The following is a 14,751-nucleotide window of genomic DNA, read 5'->3' as shown; positions in this document are numbered from 1 at the left end:
CATCACATGGTAAAGTAGCCAGTGAAGCACAATAGCAACCCCAGCAGCAGCAAGCGTAGTTGTGATTGTTTGGAGTATGAAGCAAAGAACCAAAGGAATTTTACAGACACTGCAAAATACATACTGTAATGTAAACAGATTCCCTCACCTGAAGAAGGTAGGTGGAATATCTGAGAAACAAACCAGTTCCTAATTCTCAGACTTTCTTATAACATACCTGAGGAACAGCTTCCCCTTTGAAAAATCTGTTGTCACTAGGGTTGCCTGATTTAGAAAACAGTAACGACAAAAACAAAGAATAACTTTTTACTGTATGTCTGTATGTCACAAAAACAGATGTTGCTCATCGGAAATATATTCATTGTTTAGCTGAAGTTCAAACTTAAGTGCCCTGTGTTTTATTTTCACTGTTTCTTAAATATGTGTTTAAGAACACATTTGCCTTTACAACTGGGTGGGAAAGTCAGGCTTCATGATTAACCAGTATTTTCCCATGTAAAAATATGCTATCAACCTGAGTACACAAGTGATAAGTTGAGAGAGGTGAACTCTGAATCACATGCTGTTATAGACACACCAATTGTGTCTGCCTCTCCCTGCCGTAACTACCAATAAAAACGCCTTATACACCCCACTCCACCCCAACCCAAGGAGACTATGAAACAACAGCCAACTGGACCAAGAGATGAATCACTGCTTGAGAGTGATGGACATTACCTGGTATAGAAAGATGAGCTGGACCAATTAAATTTCTGGTATTTCTAGAGAATTTTACTGGAGAAAATGAGGCAGTTAGCAATGGCAGCCATAGGAGCTAAAAGAAGCCTTGATAAACCTTAATGCAAAATGAATCTGTAAGAAGCAGAAGTTGGGGTAGAGGAAATATGCATGCATGCTCAGGTGCTCAGTCATGTCCAACTCTTTGCAAACCCATGGACTATAGTCCACCAGGCTCTTCTGTCCGTAGGATTACCCTGGCAAGAACACTGGAGTGGGTTGCTGTTTCCTCCTCCAGAGATCTTCCTGACCCAGGGATAGAACTTGCATCTCTTGTGCCTCCTGCATTGGTAGGTGGATTCTTTACCACTGAGCCACTTGGGAAGCCCAGAGGAAATAAAGTCATCAAAAAGTGAAAGAATACAAGTGCATAACAGAAAGAAGCAGACATTTAAAAAGTAGCTAAGATCCACTGATAATGGAATGCGAGAAGAAAGCTCCATTCACTAAAGGGAGAGGTCTCCAAAGCCTTATGGGACACAGAACCAGCCCAAGGCTCTTGTCTTCTCAAGGCTCCAGGTGTCCTGTTTTCTCCTGAATGGTGAAGGATGCAACCTCTCTTGTATCCTTAAAATGCCCTCCTTCTTACTTGTGATAATTCAAGTGAGTCTCCTTGCAAACAAAAGCCCGGTCACCCTGTATCTGCACCACAAGCTACTGGGTCCCAACCAGGTGAGGCAGTCTCCAACAGTGAAGAAATTCCCATGCAGCCTCAAACTTGTAGAGGTTCAAAACCCTGCTGTCAGGAAGAAGGGAGAGTGGCCTGCAGCCATAAAAAATAATAAAATTCGATATATGCTATATCATGGATTAACTTTGAAAACGTTGTGCTAAGGGAAATGTCACACACAAAAGATCACACAATGTGTGATCCCACTGATGTGAAACATTCCAGAATAATAAATACAGAGAGACAGAAGACTAATAAGCGTTGGTGACAATGAGGAATAATTCCTGAATTGGCAGAGAATTTCTCTTTGAGATGACGAAAAATTTCTGGAAATGGATAGTGGTGATAATTACACACCATTGAAAAGTACTTCAGTTCAGTCGCTTAGTCCCATCCAACTCTTTGCAGCCCCATGGGCTGCAGTATGCCAGGCTTTCCTGTCCATCACCAACTCCCAGAGCTTGCTCATACTCATGTCCATAGAGTCATTAATGCCATCCATGCATCTCATCCTCTGTCATCCCCTTCTCCTGCCTTCAGTCTTTCCCACCATCAGGGTCTTTTCCAATGAGTCAGTTCTTCCCATCAGGTGGCGAAAGTATTGGAGCTTCATCTGCAGCATCAGTCCTTCCAATGAATATGCAGGATTGACTGAATATTCAGTCCTAAAGAGGACTGACTGGTATGATCTCCTTGCAGTTCAAGGAACTCTCAAGAGTCTTCTCCAACACCACAGTTCAAAAGCATCAATTCTTCAGTGCTCAGCTTTCTTTATGGTCCAACTCTCAATCCATACATCACTACTGGAAACACCACAGCTTTGACTATAAGGACTGTTGTTGGCAAAGTAATGTCTCCACTTTTTAATATGCTGTCTAGGTTGGTCATAGCTTTCCTTCCAAGGAGCATGCATCTTTTAATTTCATGGATGCAGTCACCATCTGCAGTGATTTTGGAGCCCCCCAAAATAAACTCTGTTTCTATTGTTTCCCCACCTACTTGCCATGAAGTGATGGGACCAGATGCCATGATCTTAGTTTTTTGAATGTTGAGTTTTAAGCCAGCTTTTCACTCTCCTCTTCCACTTTCATCAAGAGGCTCTTTAGTTCTTCTTTGCTTTCTGCCATAAGGGTGGTGTCATCTGCATATCTGAGGTTATTGATATTTCTCCCAGCAATCTTGATTCTGGTTTGTGCTTCATCCAGCCCAGCATTTCGTATGAAGTACTCAGTATATAAGTTAAATAAACAGGGTGACAATATACAGTCTTGACGTACTCCTTTCTCAATTTGGAACCAGTCTGTTGTTCCATGCCTGGTTCTAACTGTTGCTTTTTGACCTGCATACAGATTTCTCAGGAGGCAGGTGAGATGGTATGGTATTCCCATTTCTTGAAGAAATTTCCACAGTTTGTTGTGACCCACACAGTCAAAGGCTTTGGCATAGTCAATAAAGCAAAAGTAGATGTTTTTCTGGAACTCTCTTGCTTTTTTGATGATTCAATGGATGTTGGCAATTTGATCTCTGGTTCCTCTGCCTTTTCTAAATACAGCTTGAACATCTGGAAGTTCTCAGTTCACGTATGGTTGAAGCCTCGCTTGAAGAATTTTTAGCAATACTTTGCTGGCATGTGAGATGAGTGCAATTGTGTGATAGTCTGAACATTCTTTGGTATTGCCCTTCTTTGGGATTGGAATGAAAATTGACCTTATTTAGTCCTGTGGCCACTGCTGAGTTTTCCAAATTTGCTGGCATACTGAGTGCAACACTTTCAGTTGAAATACCTCAACTGGAATTCCATCACCTCCACTAGCTTTGTTCGTAGTGATGTTTCATAAGGCCCACTTGACTTCACATCCCAGTATGTCTGGCTCTAGGTGAGTGATCACACCATCGTGGTTATCTGAGTCATTAAGATCTTTTTTGTATAGATCTTCTGTGTATTCTTGCCACCTTTTCTTAATATCTTCTGCTTCTCTTAGGTTCATACCGTTTCTGTCCTTTATTGTGCCCATCTTTGCATGACATGTTCCCTTGGTATCTCTAATTTTCTTGAAGAGATCTCTAGTCTTTCCCATTCTATTGCTTTCCTCTATTTCTTTGCACTGATCACTGAGGAAGACTTTCTTACCTCTCCTTGCTTCTTTGGAACTCTGCATTCAGATGAGTATATTTTTCCTTTATTCCTTTGCCTTTTGCTTCTCTTCTTTTCTCATCTATCTGCTAGATCTCCTCAGACAGCCATTTTGCTTTTTTGCATTTCTTTTTCTTGGGGATGGTCTTGATCCCTGCCTCCTGTACAATGTCACGAACCTCCGTCCATAGTTCTTCAGGCACCCTGTCTATCAGATTTAATCCCTTGAATCTACTTGTCACTTCCACTGTATAATCATAAGGAAGTTGATTTTGGTCATACCTGAATGGTTTAGTGCTTTTCCCTACGTTCTTCAATTTAAGTCTGAATTTTGCAATAGGGAGTTCATGATCTGAGCCACAGTCAGCTCCCGGTCTTGTTTTTGCTGACTGTATAGAGTTTCTCCATCTTCAGCTGCAAAGAATATAATCAATCTGATTTCGGTATAGACCGTCTGGTGATGTCCATATGTAGAGTCTTCTTGTGTTGCTGGAAGAGGATGTTTGCTATGACCAGTGCATTCTCTTGGCAAACTCTCTTAGCATTTGCCCTGCTTAATTTTTCACTCCATGGCCAAACTTGCCTATTACTCCAGGTATCTCTTGACTTCCTACTATGAATTTTACACTGAAAATATTTAAAATGGTAAACTTTGTCTTATGTATTTTTTAACCACAATTATAAAAACAATCAGAATGTCTGAGTCCAGGACTTCAGTGGATTTCCATAGGCTACTAAAACAGTTCTAAGGCAGTGGAAAGTGCTGCACATTAAAATTATCTGGGGATAAGTTCCCACTCTCAGGACCACATCTCAGACCTATTCAATCAAAGTCTCTCAGGTTGGCATTTTTTAAAATTCCCCAGTTGATTCCTATATTCACCCAAGTTTTAGAAGAGTGCTGTAAGGTAATCTGCTTCTCAAAATGTTAATGTGCATCTTAATCTGGATATCTTGTTAAAATGCAGATTCTGAGTAGATTTGCGCTGGAGCCTACAGTTCTAACAAGCTCACAGGTATCACTATTGTTGCTGGTCTGTGGATCACACTTTGAGTAGCAACACCCTTTAAGGAGTCTTAACTCATCCCAGCCAGTTATGTATCTATCCTTTCAATAAAGAATATTACATCAGCATTTCAAAAGTGATTCTAAGACTTAACAGCCTTCATTATTAGCAAGGTCTTTATATCCAATAACATTTTCATTACCCATATTTCTTCAGCCTAATTAAACATCCCTCATGGCCTTCCTCCAGAGGGCCAGATGTTATCACCAGCTACTTTGAATTATTGAATATTTCTTATTATTACTTCCACTTTTGTCTGAGTTCTCATGTTCCTGTGGATCTGAGTATGGATCCAGAAATATCCATTTAATGAGCTAAAGTTAATTCCACATTTTGGTTGCAGAATATAAAATATAAATATCAACATTTCAGTGAGACTTGTGCCTAATAATTCAAGAATAAATTATATAAGATTTTGACAGCTTTGCTACTGATGTCACAACTGTTCCCTTTCCCAAAATCAAGCAAGTAATAAAGTTGAAAAAGTATATTTAAGATTTGCAAGGAAATGAATTTTAAAATATCAACTATCTATTAAAAAAATTATTTTATCACACAATTTTGTTGACAAAGAAGATTCAGAGACCTCAGTTTCCAAAGGATTTTAAACAAAATAAATGAGGTCTCCAGTAATGATTACAATTAGGAATTTAAATATTAGCAGCCAGAGGTTTGAAAAACTCAGTGATGAGGCATTTGTAAAAGAGATGGCAAATGGATGTGATTATGAAACACATTTCACTGTTAGCATCACCTCGTCAGACTATATATAAACCAAGGGGAATAGAAGAGGAATTTCAGAGTTTCACTGTAAATTAACTTTTGCCTGAAACCAGTACATACATTCCCAGTTTAACTGGCAGAGTCCATCTAGAAAATACACAGTTTGAGAGCCACAAAAAGTTCATAAACCTGCAATGTGCAGCAGGAATGAATGATAGCAATGTACTTGTAAAGATGGTATAAACATCTAAAAACACTGATGGGAGGAACAGAAGAGAATCAAACCAATTGAGCAAAGATTTGTGACAAGAATTACTCAAAATGTGGCTAACTTAAGCAAAACTCATGATGACAATTTAAGGGTTTAATTATTGTATATGATGCCAATTTTATAGCAAAAAGCATTGAGAGACAAGCATTTAGAGCAATAAAATAAGGATATAATATTAATAGAAGCCATAAAAATTATGCAAAAAAATTCTGAATGCATGTTCCAATATAGTGATAAATACCTAAAGAAGAAACACAGAAATAAAGTAGAAATGTAACCATAACCAAGATTCAACCAAGATTTTAATCATCTGCTTTCAAACATTACAAAAAAAATAGAGAATTAATAAGGATACTACATATGAATACTTTATTATATTGCTCAGTGCCTCTTAAATAAAGGTTTGTATGTCAAATTCCTCTCAGAGTTCACACCCAAGACAAAATTTCTTCTCCTGATGAAGAGACACTCTTTGTCATCTATACCAAAATTTAGAACTATTTCAGAAAGATTTGAAAATACAAAATCCATGTAGTTCCTGTTTTATTGAGGCCACTAGGAAGCTCAGGGCCAAATTTTGATCTTAATAGTGTCATTTTCTTCAGCCACAACTTTTTAATATAATATCAATTTTCTCTTTCTCACTTGAATTTCTGCCTTTTAACTTGTATTACTGTCTGTTAATAATAGTGTATCTGTCCTTTTATCTTAGGCCACCTCATATTCTATTTTGAAAGCATATATGTGCTCTGTTGCTCAGTTATATCCTATTCTTTGCGATACCCTGGGACTGTAGCCTGCCAGGCTTCTCTGTCCATGGAATTTTCCAGGTAAGAATACTGGAGCAGGTTGTATATACTGGAGTAGCCATTTCCTACTCTAGGGGATTTTTCCAACTTAGGGACCAAATCTGCTTCTCTGCACCTCCTGCATTGGCAAGCAGATTCTTTACCACTGTGCCACCTTTTTAAAAGTATACCATATGAAATAAATTAGTATAAATGCAGATCTGAACACAGCATCTAATAAAATAGAACAAACTGTACAGACCTGTTGTAAATCCTTGGCATCCTCAGAATGGGCTCTTTTAAGACTGGACAGAACCAGACAGGCATCCCTGGGGCTGATGCTCTTAAAAGACTCCTCATCATCTGCATAAACCAGTATCAAAGAGCACAGTCCAGTCCTGGGTCAGATGTGAGATCCTTTCACTGACCTTGTCATATAATCCCTGCTGCTCTAGTTTGAATCCAAATCTTTGACAGGCCTTGTGTGCATGCAGTGGTCCATCTTGCTCCCCATTCCTGGCTTACTATCTGTACTTTATACAGCACCGATCTTCTTCCAACACTTACTAGAATCCTTATTAAGAACCATTCTCACCAGCGAATCCAGCAAGCTGGATAATTCCTCTAAGGGCCTACTCTCCTTCACTGCCAAGATCTGATCAAGCCAGCCTGGGTCCTGGCACCTCAGGGGGCAGAATTAAAGTCGCAGGGGAATAAAGGAAATTCAAAACTGTCTCTTTCAATACAATGTGGATTACAAAAAAGCACTTTGTAGTTATAAAAAAGTAATGGTTCTCTGAAATGGTACGTGACTTAAAGAAAAAAAGGTAGAAATGCTACTAATGTCTCAAAAATCTGTGCAAATAAAAAAAATTACAAACTATCTTAGTCTCAAAATCTTTGCCCAGTTAAAAACACAACTTTCCAAATTTCTTTTGTATATCTCACTAGCTCACTTATCAAAGAGTTACTGAGCATTTGTTAAGTGTCAGATCTGGTCTGGGCCTGGAGATACAAAGGTGAAGGAGAAAAAAAGAGCATACTATTCAGTGGAAGATGCAATTCTACTTATAAAATTAATAAATAGAGGATGTTGCAGAAGCACAGACAAGAGTACGCTGTCCTGCAGGAATGGGATGAATTTCCTGAGTAAGGGAGACATGAAGTCAATGACTAAGGGCATGACAGAAGCTGCTGTGGGCAGGGGAGCTAACGAACTAGAAATGGGAGCTGATAGAGATGACAGAGGGGCTTCCTAAGTGGCTCAGTGGTAAAGGAGCTGCCTGCCAAGCAGGAGATGCAAGTTTGATCAATGGATCAGGAAGATCCCCTGGAGAAGGAAATGGCAACCCACTCCAGTGTTCTTGCCTGGGAAATCCCATGGACAAAGGAACCTGGCAGGCTATAATCCATGGGGTCACAAAAGAGTCAGACATAACTTACCAACAAAACAATAACAACAACAACAGAGATGAAAAGAACTAGATGGGTGTGAGAGTTAAAGATGAGGTAAAACTGATGAGATTTGATGACTAAACAGTAAGGTGTGGGCAGGGAGGAGGCAGGGTTTGGTTCTGACAGAAGGGTGGTGCCATTCACTGTGACAGGAGGAGCAGAACCAGGAGGGATTATGGAACAGTGAGTGAGCCATGTTTCCACATGGTAGAGGAGAGAGAAAAGAAGAAAAGGTGGAGTGAGAAGAAGGGGTAAGGAAAAAGGGAAAGGTAGAAAAACTGAGGACTGATGTCCCCAGGTTACTGACATCACTACCGACCACAGAAGCTAGAGGGAAAAATGAAGATGACTCTAAACATACACCTGCCTATTCTTATTAGAGTCAGCTGGTTACTGACTCTACATCTTTATACCTGAAAACCTAAATGATTCCATTTGCCTAGGTTAGAAGCAAGTCAAGTGGCTTGGAGAAAATTTTGGTAAAATCATCTTCTTGGCCCAGTTCTCCTGGACCCAACACTCATGGAAAGGAGGTATGATAATCCAAAAAGAAAAATAGAAGAAGAGGGATTCTCTGGACACCTTGGAGTTACAGCCCATAGACCTTCATTTCTTTAGTTCTTATTTGGTTGTCTAAGGGTCAGTATAGGATACACTTCTTCCTCAAATGGAGGGTTTGGGCCCCTCTCACTGCAGCAGCATGTAGGGAACGAGATGACCAAGAGACAAGCCAAAGTAGATTAGTGAGCCACAAATAGGCTGGATGAAGCAAACTAATGCCAACAGTTCAAGAAAAACTGTTGGACTCAAAGGAATGGGAATTTATAGAGAGAATGAACATGATCCTAACTCCCCTATAGGGAAAGGCCTTTATAACTCTCAATTCAAAGTGTCCCAATCCATTTGATTTGTGCAGTAAAACGAGCTGGAGTATAAATAAAAATGTTCAGTTCCTAGAGGCAAGTCCCAGAAGTGGAAAAACCAATCACATTTCTACTTTTGACCTCCTGACAGCGGACCTAAGTAGTTGGAAGTAAAGAAGGCCTGGTATCTAACTCAGAGCAACCAACCAGAGTCCCACTGGGAAAGGTCTCAAGACAGACAATGGGGTGTTTTTGAGGGGAAGAAAAAAAAGGTAGCCTTGCATCCAGACATGGAGACAGTGTTAATTCAAAGTAGATGTGGATAGAGAAGTACGTTTGTTGTTGTTGTTGTTGTTGTTGTTTTAGTCACACATCCTACTACCTTCTGAACTCTGGAGATATTAGCCCAAATACCATTGAAAATTATTCCTTAATCACTAAAAGATTCAGATTATTGAAATGTTTGATGAGTCAATGAATGTTATTTCCTAGGAAATTTATAGACTGCCTCTCTGTAAACTTCCAGACCTTGAACAGGCTTAGTCATGGGTCCATGGGCTGGTAAAGAACCTGTATGATCTATGGCGTCTCAGAGTCTAGAGCAAATAACAGGTGCTGTCTGTGTTAGGTTTGACACAAGGAAAGTAGAGTAATGGTCTGCCAGGTTCTGACCAGTGTTCCTTCCACAAGTTTTTTTTTTTTTTTTTCTAGCACTTTTCTGTGCAATTAACCCAACACAGAGAGTGAATCCTTTCAAGACGAGCTTCTAGAGAGACCTTTGCCATTTTCCTCTAAGAAACTATCCTTTTCCAACTTTTTCTAAGAGAACATATTAGTCTATTTCAGGGAATCATAAAAGACAGCTGGAGAAGGGGTAGATAGATGTAGGACAGCCTTCAAAGTAGGTCCAGACTCAGATTCAGAAAGAAGGCTGTCACTTTTCCAGATACCAGTTTTCTCACCTAAATGTCTGTACTAGACTACTAATTTAGGGTCCCTGGAGTTGTACTATACAGGGGCCTTGGAAGGATGCTGTTTCTATGACTGAGAATAAAAGCTGACTCTAAGTTCCCAAAAGCCAGTGTAAAGAGGAAAGCTTGGTAAGAATTTTATGTAGTTAGCTGAGAGAAAGAACTGGGAAATGTCTGAAAGGAAAGAGTTTTTCCTAGTACTGAATTCTGAGTCAAATACTTTGCAGGACACCCTACACAGGGACACTCAGTGATTTATTGGAGTTGTTTTGCAAGTGCAAAAGCTGAAATTAAACTGTTTTATCTTGTAGTGACCACTGATTAAAGTAGAAAGCATATATTCAAATTTAGTTCAGTGAAAGACGCTCTTTGGAGTTGAGCTGAGTTGGACCAAGTTAATAGTCTTTCAAGAGTTGAACTTGACTCAAAGACAGAATTTAAAGTTAATATGGAAAAATGGATAGACAGTAGGTCCTTTGAGTTCTATTTCCTAAATCCATTTCTCTCAAAGGGGGTTTTGATAAAAGCTGTGAAGATCCAGATTATTCTCTCTAGCAAAATCCTGGAGTGCTGAAGGAATACCAGGATCAGAAAATTATATCCTGTGAGCTTATATGACTCTAATATAGCCCACTAACCACTTTTTTATGGCCCATGAGGAAATAAATTTTTCCATACTTTTAATAGCTGGGAAAAAAATCAAAAGAAAAATATTTTGTGACATGTGAGAATGATATGAAATTCAAATTTCAGTTTCTATAAGTAAAGTTTTATTGAAACACAGCCACTGATATATTTACAACTTGTCTTAGAAGGAGTGCTATGACAAACCAAGACAGTTTGTCATTAAAAAGCAGAGACATCTCTTTGCCAGCAAAGATCCATATAGTCAAAGCTGTGGTTTTTCCAATGGTCATGTACAGTTGTGAGAGTTGGAGTGTAAAGAAGGCAGAGCACTGAAGAATTGATGCTTTTGAATTGTGGTGCTGGCGAAGACTCTTGAGAGCTTCTTGAATTGCAAGGAGATCAAACCAGTCAATCCTAAAGGAAATCAATCCTGAATATTCATTGGAAGGACTGATACTGAAGCTTCAATTCCTATACAAACAGTTGACTTATATAAACCTTATACAAACAGTTGACTCATTGAAAAAGACCCCGATACTGGGAAAGACTGAAGGCAAAAGGAAAAGGGCAGAGGATGAGATGGTTAGATAGCATCACTGACTCAATGGACATGAATTTGAGCTAACTCTGGGAGATAGTGAATGAAAAAGGAGCCTGGTGTGCTGCAGTCCATGGCATCACAAAGAGTCGGACACGACTTAGCAGCTGAACAACAAACAACTTGCTTCATACTGCAACATGAAGTAGTTGCTACAGAGACTATATGGCCTGCAAATTTTAAAATACTTACTACATGGCCCTTCACAGAAAAATTTTACCAACATCTGGAATGTACTTCTGATTGATGACAAACCTCTAAGTTCTTGAGATCAGACAAGTAAATGATAGGATTTGCTAGTGGGAACCATTGTTGGATGACTAGGCCCAAAACAATTTAGACAGAACTAGAATTTTCTCAAGTTTCATTTAATCTTTTACCATTTAATGGTGGCTTTCTTCCTATTTGTATAGGTGAGAAAATGAATCTCAGATATTAAGTGGTGGAACAAACAGATTTCCAGAAAAGATGGCACAACAAAGGAGGACTGTAGAATCTTCACTGGCAACATTATTGAAATCAGTAAAAAGAAAAGAAAACCCAAAATTTTACCAAACATGTAACCAAACATAAGACAGCACTGTGGATACTTCCAATCTTATGGGAGATTGATCTTATGCCATAGACTTCAAACCTTGGTTTGTAACCAGGGAAAAATCAGAAGCATAGCACTGAGGAAAAGTAAGTCAACAGCATCATAAAAACTCATTAATCATCCTCAATTTGTAAATAAAGTGAGCAATGAATAAACAGTCCTAGGAAAAGTCAAAGTCACAGTTTGCAAGGACAGGAAGGTCTGCTGGGCCTTCCCATTTTCCAGGGTGCTGTGCTGAGTCAGAGGAATGAGTAAGAGCCCTTGCAAGTAGGATGTACCACTGGCCAAATGAAGTAAGCTATTTGGTCTTATTCTTCTGAGGTTCTACAAAATCTAGAGAGGACATATAAGAACCCAAATAAAGACAGTACTCAGTCCAGACGAACCCATTCCTTCCTCATACCCATATCCACACTTCTAGTTTTCAGAGAAGTGAACAGACAGCAACATGTTGCTCCTAAAAGGGGTAAAATGAGAAAGATAATCTATTTCTAGTGAAGGTGGAAACACTGACAATTTGAATTGGTGACATAAAGGAAAAGATAATCAGAGTTAATGCCAAAGAAAAATACAAAGAAATGAAGAAAATTAAGACTAAAGATGATAGATCAAGATAAAAATGACTGTCAACTTTGGGGAACACAACTGAGTTAGTCTCAAAAAACTCTTCAGCAATATGAAGAGAACAAAACTGATAAAATTCTAAGGACAAGATAACCCAGAAATATCACAGGCTGCAAAGTTGTTGTTTAAACAGGCAGATACTATTTCTCAAAATTTTAGAGAACTCAGATCACATCAAATCCATAAAACTCTTCTTGAAAAAACTACTTAACTATGTAGTCCAACAAACAAAAGTTGAATCAAACTAAATTTAGGAATGGAAAAGTCATGCCAGGGACTACCCTGGTGGTCCAGTGGTTAAGAACTTGCCTTCCAATGCAGGGGACATGGGTTCAATCCCTGGTGGGGGAACTAAGATACCACATGCCACAGGGTGACTAGAGAGACTGTGCATTCCAATGAAAGATTACACATAATGCAATGAACATCCCACGTGCCATAATAAGACCCACCCAATGCAGCCAAATAAACAAACAGCATTGAAACATGTATATTATCTAGGGTGAAACAGATAACCAGCTCAGGTTGGGTACATGAGACAAGTGCTCGGGCCTGGTGCACTGGGAAGACCCAGAGGGATCGGGTGGAGAGGGAGGTGGGAGGGGGGACTGGGATGGGGAATACATGTAAATCCATGGCTAATTCATTTCAATGTATAACAAAAACTACTGTAATGATGTAAAGTAATTAGCCTCCAACTAATAAAAAAAAAAAACTTCAAAAAAAAAAAAAGAAAGAAAGAAAGAAAAAAAAAAAGTCATAGTAAAAGGGTAAATGGAGACCATAGAAGTCTTTTATATGTAAAGACTGAAAAGTGGTGATCATTTTGTAACATGTAAAAAAATCAAGTCACTATGTTGTACACCCGAAACTAATGTCATAAATTAAAGATACTTCAACAAAATCTTTAAATTAATTAAATTTTAAAACTCTTAGGAAAACAGAAAACAAACAGAGAAGACTAAACAACTGGGGGAATTGTAAGCCAGAATGCAAATGTTATAATTCTTAACAAAGTTAAAATACAGGAGCAACTGTGACAACCCAGAAGGATGGGATAGGGTGGGATGTGGGAGGGAAGTTCAAGAGGAAGGGGACGTATGTATACCTATGGCTGACTCATGTCGATGCATGGCAGAAACCAACACAACACTGTAAAGCAATCATCCTCCAATTGAAAATAAGTAAATTTAAAAAAAAAAACACACATGAGCAACAAAAATCAGAAGGCAAATGCAAAGGGAGGTGGGAGCAAATGTAAGCATTCATATTACCTCCTTCCCCTAACAAAGAATTCTGTGCTGTCTACACTTAAGCATGCTTTATTTTACAAGTTATCAATTCAATAATTTCTTTTCTTAACCCTAGAGGGATTCTAGAAAATATTCCTTGTAGTGAAAAAACTCATTATCTAAAGTTTACCAACTCCTTAGTTTCTACTGGATTTCCCTGGTGGCTCAGATGGTGAAGAATCCTCCAGCAATGTTGGAGACCTGGGTTTGATCCCTGGGTTGGTAAGATCCCCTGGAGAAGGGAACAGCTACCCAGTCCAGTATTCTTGCCTGGAGAATTCCAAGGACAGAGGAGCCCAGTGGGCTACAGTCCATGGGGTCACAAAGAGTCGGACATGACTGAGCGACTTCTGCTTTCATTTCTATTGCTTTTGTTAATTTTTTTTAGTTAAAGCATAATTTACAGTGTGATTTTATGCATAATTCAAGTAAAATTAAACAGGAATACTATTTATGACACACTTATATGTATAGTTAAACTCCACAGAATAACATGTATTTACTTCTATCCTTTTCTGTTTCTCATCCATATGCAGAGAGACAGAGAAGTTTGAAAATAAGTTAACCAAATGCCACCCTCATTTTGGGATGAGAGTGAATTATTGTTTTTGTTTCTTCTTATATTTCTATGTTTCTCAAACTTTTATGCGTTGTTTTAGTCACTTTTAAAATTTACAAACAGTAAAATTGACCCTTTCTGTTATACCGGTCTCTGAGTTCAGACAAATGCATAGTCATGTAACTGCCATCAAAATCAAGACACGGAAGAGTTTCATCATCCCACAAACTTCCCTCTTGAGACTCCCCTGCATTCAACCCCTCTTCCTACTCTCTGGCCCTCAAACCACTAACCCATTTTCTCTTCCTATAATTTTGGCTTTTCCATAATTTCTTAGAAATAGTGTAATTCAGAATGTGTCTTTTGAGTCTGACTTCTTTCACTTAGCATAATCTGAGATTCAAGCACACTGTTGTCTTAGTAGATTGTTCACTTTTAGTGCTGATTTTCACTGTATGGGCATTCCATAGTTTATTAATCCATTTACCAGTTCAAGAACATTTGGGTTGCTCCTATTTCTGTGATCATGAATTAAAACGCTGTAAACATTCATGTACAGGTTATTGTGTGAATGTAAGTTTTCTTTTCTCTTGAATAAATACCTAAGAGTGGGAATGCTAGTTCACATGGTAAAAGGGTTTCATCTTATAAGTAATTGATAAACTGTTTTCCAAAGTGGTGGTGGTGTTATTAAGTCACTCGGTTGTTTCCAACTCTCTGCAACTCTTTCCAAAGTG

This window comes from Odocoileus virginianus, chromosome 18 (assembly GCF_023699985.2).
Source record: "Odocoileus virginianus isolate 20LAN1187 ecotype Illinois chromosome 18, Ovbor_1.2, whole genome shotgun sequence".
Lineage (NCBI taxonomy): Eukaryota > Metazoa > Chordata > Mammalia > Artiodactyla > Cervidae > Odocoileus > Odocoileus virginianus.
This window is presented reverse-complemented; position numbering follows the sequence as displayed.